The sequence below is a fragment of the Triticum dicoccoides genome, chromosome 6A, assembly GCF_002162155.2.
Source record: "Triticum dicoccoides isolate Atlit2015 ecotype Zavitan chromosome 6A, WEW_v2.0, whole genome shotgun sequence".
NCBI lineage: Eukaryota > Viridiplantae > Streptophyta > Magnoliopsida > Poales > Poaceae > Triticum > Triticum dicoccoides.
In genome coordinates this window covers 203,728,845-203,734,664 of record NC_041390.1, presented here as the reverse complement: position 1 = coordinate 203,734,664, position 5,820 = coordinate 203,728,845, and positions in this window count along the sequence as shown.

Sequence of the window (5,820 nt, the reverse complement as noted above, 5' to 3'; positions counted from 1 at the left end):
TAAATATCCATGAGCTCCTAAAAATATTGTTTTGATTTTTATCTCTGTCCAATATTTTCAGAGGGCAACATGAGCATTTTCTTGGACCCTTTTGGAGAAATTTTTATCTGGGTCATTCTCAAAAATGATTCTGAGGGTTCCACCAATCCTCATTTCAAATTTAAACGAAATTTAAACATGATGCACAAATGACCAGCTAGCCTAGGTCATACCAGACTAGGGATGTGACAACTCGCCCCCACTTAACAGAATATCGTCTCGAGATTCAGGGGTCGACGGAAAGAAAGCGGGGTACTCCAGTCGAAGACGATCTTCTCGCTCCCAAGTAGCTTCTCTCTCGGAATGATTAGACCACTGAACTTTGAGAAACTTGACGTTCTGACGTCGAGTGACACGCTCTGCTTGATCAAGAATGCGAACCGGGTACTCTCGGTATGTGAGGTTATCTTGGAGATCGAGCGTTTCGTGGTCCACTCCACGGATAGGATCCGAGAAGCAACGCCTGAGTTGAGAGACGTGGAAGACATCATGAACTCGAGAAAGATGTGGAGGTAGTTCCAACTGGTAGGCAACCTCTCCTCGTTTAGCGAGCATACGAAAAGGACCAATGTAACGAGGAGCCAACTTGCCCTTGATACTGAAACGATGGGTACCCTTCAAAGGAGTAACCCGAAGGTAAGCTTGGTCGCCAATCTCATAAGTCATATCCTTATGATGACGATCGTACTGACTTTTCTGACGAGACTGGGCTGTTTTCAAATTCTCACGAATGATGCGAACTTGCTCTTCTGCCTCCTGGATCATATCCGGTCCAAAGAATTGTCTTTCACCGGTTTCTGACCAGTTCAAAGGTGTTCGACATCTTCGTCCATAGAGAACCTCAAAAGGAGCTTTCTTGAGGCTGGATTGGTAGCTGTTGTTATAAGCAAACTCGGCGAAAGGAAGACATTTCTCCCAATCCATACCGAAGGAGATAACGCAAGCTCTAAGCATGTCTTCGAGAATTTGATTGACCCGTTCCACCTGACCACTTGATTGAGGGTGGAAAGCGGTACTGAAAGAAAGATGGGTTCCCATGGCAGTTTGGAAACTCTCCCAAAAATGAGAAGTGAAAAGACTGCCACGGTCTGAATTGATCTCTAGTGGAACACCATGGAGTGACACTATTCGAGAAATATATAAGTCAGCAAGCTGACTAGCAGTGATACTCTCTCGAACAGGAAGGAAGTGAGCCACTTTGGAAAGACGATCAATGACTACGAAGATAGCATTATTCCCTCTCTTGGTCCTGGGAAGGCCGGTGATGAAGTCCATACCAACTTTATCCCATTTCCATTCAGGAATAGCTAAAGGCTGAAGGGTGCCAGCAGGTCTTTGATGCTCTGCCTTAACGCGACGACAAATGTCACATTTAGCAATGAACTCAGCGATTTCTCTCTTCATCCTAGTCCACCAAAACCTCTGGCGTAGGTCCTGATACATCTTAGTACTACCGGGATGAATCGTGAGAGGAGATTCATGCGCCTCCTTAAGGATCAATTGTCGCAGATGTTGATTCTTGGGAACCACCAAGCGATTCTCAAAGAAAACAACACCACGATCATCCATAGAGAAACATCCACCAACTCCCTTCTTAATGTTTCTCTTAATGCGGATAATCCCCCTATCAAACTTCTGGTCAGAGATGATCTGATGCTCAAGGGTAGGTTTCGCCACCAAGGTAGAAAGGAATCCGCGAGGAGCAATGTGAAGGTTAAGCTTACCGAATTCCTCACGGAGAAGTGGTTGGCCTTGCTGCAACATGAGATTGTTGCAATAAGATTTACGGCTTAGAGCATCGGCCATGACATTGGCTTTGCCTGGGGTGTAGGTAATCCCTAGATCATAATCTGTGATTAACTCCAACCAACGTCTTTGCCTAAGGTTCAGATCCGGTTGGGTGAAGATATACTTGAGACTCTGGTGATCGGTGTAGATCTCGCAACGTTTACCAAGGAGGTAATGTCGCCAGGTCTTGAGTGCATAGACTACGGCTGCAAGCTCTAAATCATGTGTAGGATAATTCTCCTCATGTGGATGCAACTGTCGGGATGCATAGGCAATCACATGACGATCCTGCATAAGAATGCAACCTAGTCCCTGTCGTGAGGCGTCGCAGTAGATAATAAAGTCCTTAGTGAAATCCGGTGGCACAAGTATGGGAGCAGAAGTCAGGCGTCTTTTCAGTTCCTGAAAACTGTACTCACACTGTGGGGACCACTCGAACTTTTTATCTTTCTTGAGAAGTTCCGTGAGGGGTTTGGCTACTTTGGAGAAGTTTTCAACAAAGCGGCGACAATAACTGGCTAGACCAAGGAAACTCCTAACTTGTTTGGCGGTCTCAGGTGGAGTCCAATCGAGAACGGCTTGAACTCTCTCGGGATTGACAGCAATGCCCTTACCAGAGATTACGTGGCCTAGGTAGGTCACTTCTGGCAACCAAAATTCACACTTGGAGAACTTGGCATAAAGGCGGTGCTCTCTGAGTTTTTCTAACACAAGTCTAAGATGTTCGGCATGCTCTTCCTCGTTCTTCGAGTAAATAAGAATATCATCGAGGTAAACCACGACGAACTTATCTAAGTATTCCATGAAGATCGAGTTCATCAAGCGGGAGAATGTGGCTGGGGCGTTGGTTAGGCCGAAGGACATGACGGTGTACTCGTACTGGCCATAACGAGTGACAAAAGCTGTCTTGGGAATGTCCCCGTTTCTGATCTTGATTTGGTGGTATCCTAACCTTAAATCCATCTTGGAGAAGACTGAGGATCCAGCGAGCTGATCATACAGGTCGTTGATCCTGGGGAGCGGATACTTGTTCTTGATCGTGACCAAATTAACGGGACGATAATCAACGACCATCCGGTCCGTACCGTCTTTCTTCTTGACAAAGAGGACGGGGCAAGCCCAAGGAGAAGAACTAGGACGGATGAAACCCTTTTGCAAGGACTCATCGAGTTGTTTCTTAAGCTCGGCTAGTTCTAAGGGTGCCATCTTGTAAGGTCTCCGGGAGATTGGAGCTGTTCCTGGGATAAGATCTATGACGAACTCTACATCTCTGTCAGGTGGAACACCTGGCAGTTCCTCTGGAAAGACATCCGGAAAGTCACGGACTACCGGGATATCTTCAAGGTCTGGAAGAGGGCTGGCATTAAGAGAATAGAGCTGACGCTTTGCAACTCTAGTGGAGACGGTGACTATCTTGCCAGACGGGTGTGTAAGCTGAACAGATCTTGTGTAACAATCAATCTTGGCATGATGAGCTGTCATCCAGTCCATACCCAAGATGATGTTAATATCTGAAGACTTGAGGGCTACAAGTGATGCAAGGAATACAAGTCTGTCAACAAGGATTTCGTTACCATGGCTTACACTAGAGGTTTGCCATTTGGATCCAGGAGTTTGGATGACTAGCGGAGTTGGCATTTCACAAAGTGACAGGTTGTGCAAGTTAGCATAGCTTTCAGAAATGAAGGAGTGAGATGCTCCAGTATCGAATAGAACTGATGCTGGGTGACAATTGACGAGGAGTGTGCTAAGAACGACATCTGGATCATCATGAGCGTCTTTAGCTGAGACGTGATGCACACGTCCATGTTCAGTGGGGGCTGACTTGACACTGATCATCTTGCGTGATGGCTTAATACAGCCAACAGCCTTCTCGGGCTGGGGTGGAGCATAACTAGTCTGAGAGCAATCACGTGCATAGTGTCCTGGCTTCCCGCATGTGAAGCAAGTCCCTGAGGTTGGACGGGGACCCGCACTGACAAGCGGTCTACCAGTAGGCCTGGGTGGAACATATGACTGAGTTGGGGAAAGCACCACATAGGATGACCTCGGTGTATAACCGGAAGGAAGAGCGGAGTTTGGAACCCAAATCCGGCGTTTCTGGGAACTAGAGCCAGAGGGAGATCCCAAATCACGGGTGTGCTTACGAGACTCCTCGTAAGTGAGTTGAGTTGTCTCTGCATTGATGGCCTTGTTCACAAGGGCTTGGAATGTATCGCAATGATGCAGGTGAAGATCACGACGCAACTTGGGGTTGAGACCCTTCCGGAACCTAGCCTGCTTCTTAGCATCCGTGGACACTTCTTCTGTGGCATAGCGGGCAAGGTTCTCGAACTCTCTGCTATAAGCATCAACAGCCATCTTACTCTGGGTGAAACTACAGAACTCTTCTCTCTTGCGATCAATGAGGGCCTGGGGAATGTGATGCTCGCGAAAAGCCTCAGTGAAATCCTTCCAGGTAGGAATCTGGCCAGCTGGAAGCATAGCCTCATAGTTCTGCCACCAAAGACTAGCAGGACCTTCCAGGTGATATGTGGCATAAGTGACCTTGTCATCTTCAGCTACGCTCGCGGAATGCAGCTTATGAGTGATGCTACGGAGCCAATCATCTGCATCGAGTGGCTCGATGGAATGATGAAAGGTAGGTGGGTGCAAACGAATGAAGTCATGAATGGTAGCAGACCCTTTGAACTGATGTGCGGTGTTCTCCTCGATACGTGCCAACAAGCGGTTGGACTCACGCTTGTTCCTCTCCATCTCTAGCATGAACTCTGTCAATGAAGGCTAGTCAAGAGGATCCTCATCCCTACCATCTCCGTGGTTCTGGTTACGAGCAACGGAACTTCGCTTGGCTGATGACATCCTGAGAAACGAATCAAGGACGGAATCAGCAACAACTATGGACTATAGAATGTAGGACAAGGAATTAGTATCACTCGAACTCTTAGGGAAAATCCGGCAGCATAACGGCAGTAAAATGCTCAGAATGAGACATCCTACTAAAAATGGGGTAGTACAACAACTCAACATCACCACTCAAGGTTCTGGGATAGTACTAAACAGACTACACCGGAAGTACTCAAAACTGGGGTATGACTCTGATCAACCAATCCTATGGGACTACGGAGTAGTAACACGTGATCCTGATAGACGGAAGAGAAAGCCTAGTTCCTTAACCCCGGAGGAAGATAGGAGGACTCAGATCAGAAGGTCATGAGGTATAAGGAGTAAAAAGAGCCTTACGTTCCAACCCACAATCAATTCCCTTACATAACTAAAGAATTTCTAGACTCAACTTCGACCAGTATGGCTTGGTAATCCTACAGGCAGTCAGGCTCTGATACCAAAGCTGTCAGGACCCCGACTCGATGCCACATCGATCTAGCATGTAACACCTCATATCGCTTTGCGGCCTCACGCACGGTATCCCCACGGGTGTCGCCTTACCTTTGCCCAGGACCGTTTGCGCATTTTGGCACACGTATATGATGGTGTCGCTAGCATCCATATGATAAGGAGCCCGGGCTGACGCGGCTAGTCGTAAACCCAAAGTGGCACTAACTTACAGGGACAGGCATTCATGACCCAGCATCGAACGTGTCGGTCATCAGCGAGTGAATCCAGGCTGTAGCACTGGGCTAACAGGACTCCGGTGAACCGGGCTGTAGCGGGCTAGCAGGACTCCGGTATTCATCGCGTGACATTTCCCCGAAGGGACAGACACAGGATCGAAGAAGGACACATGCCGGCCTGCCTAAGTGTTCCGGAGCAGTAGCAAGCTACCAGGGCTCAGTGGAAGCACTAGGAGACATTTCCCGGTAAGAGAGGCTACTAAGAATAAACAACTAGATAGTCAGATCCCACACATAGCAATACACATTACACGTACGCATAACATGCAAGTATGTGCTGTACAACATGGCATCACAGCATAACTCAACAACTCATATAGATAAAGGCTCAGAAGAGCCGTCATAGCAATTATTGCAAACA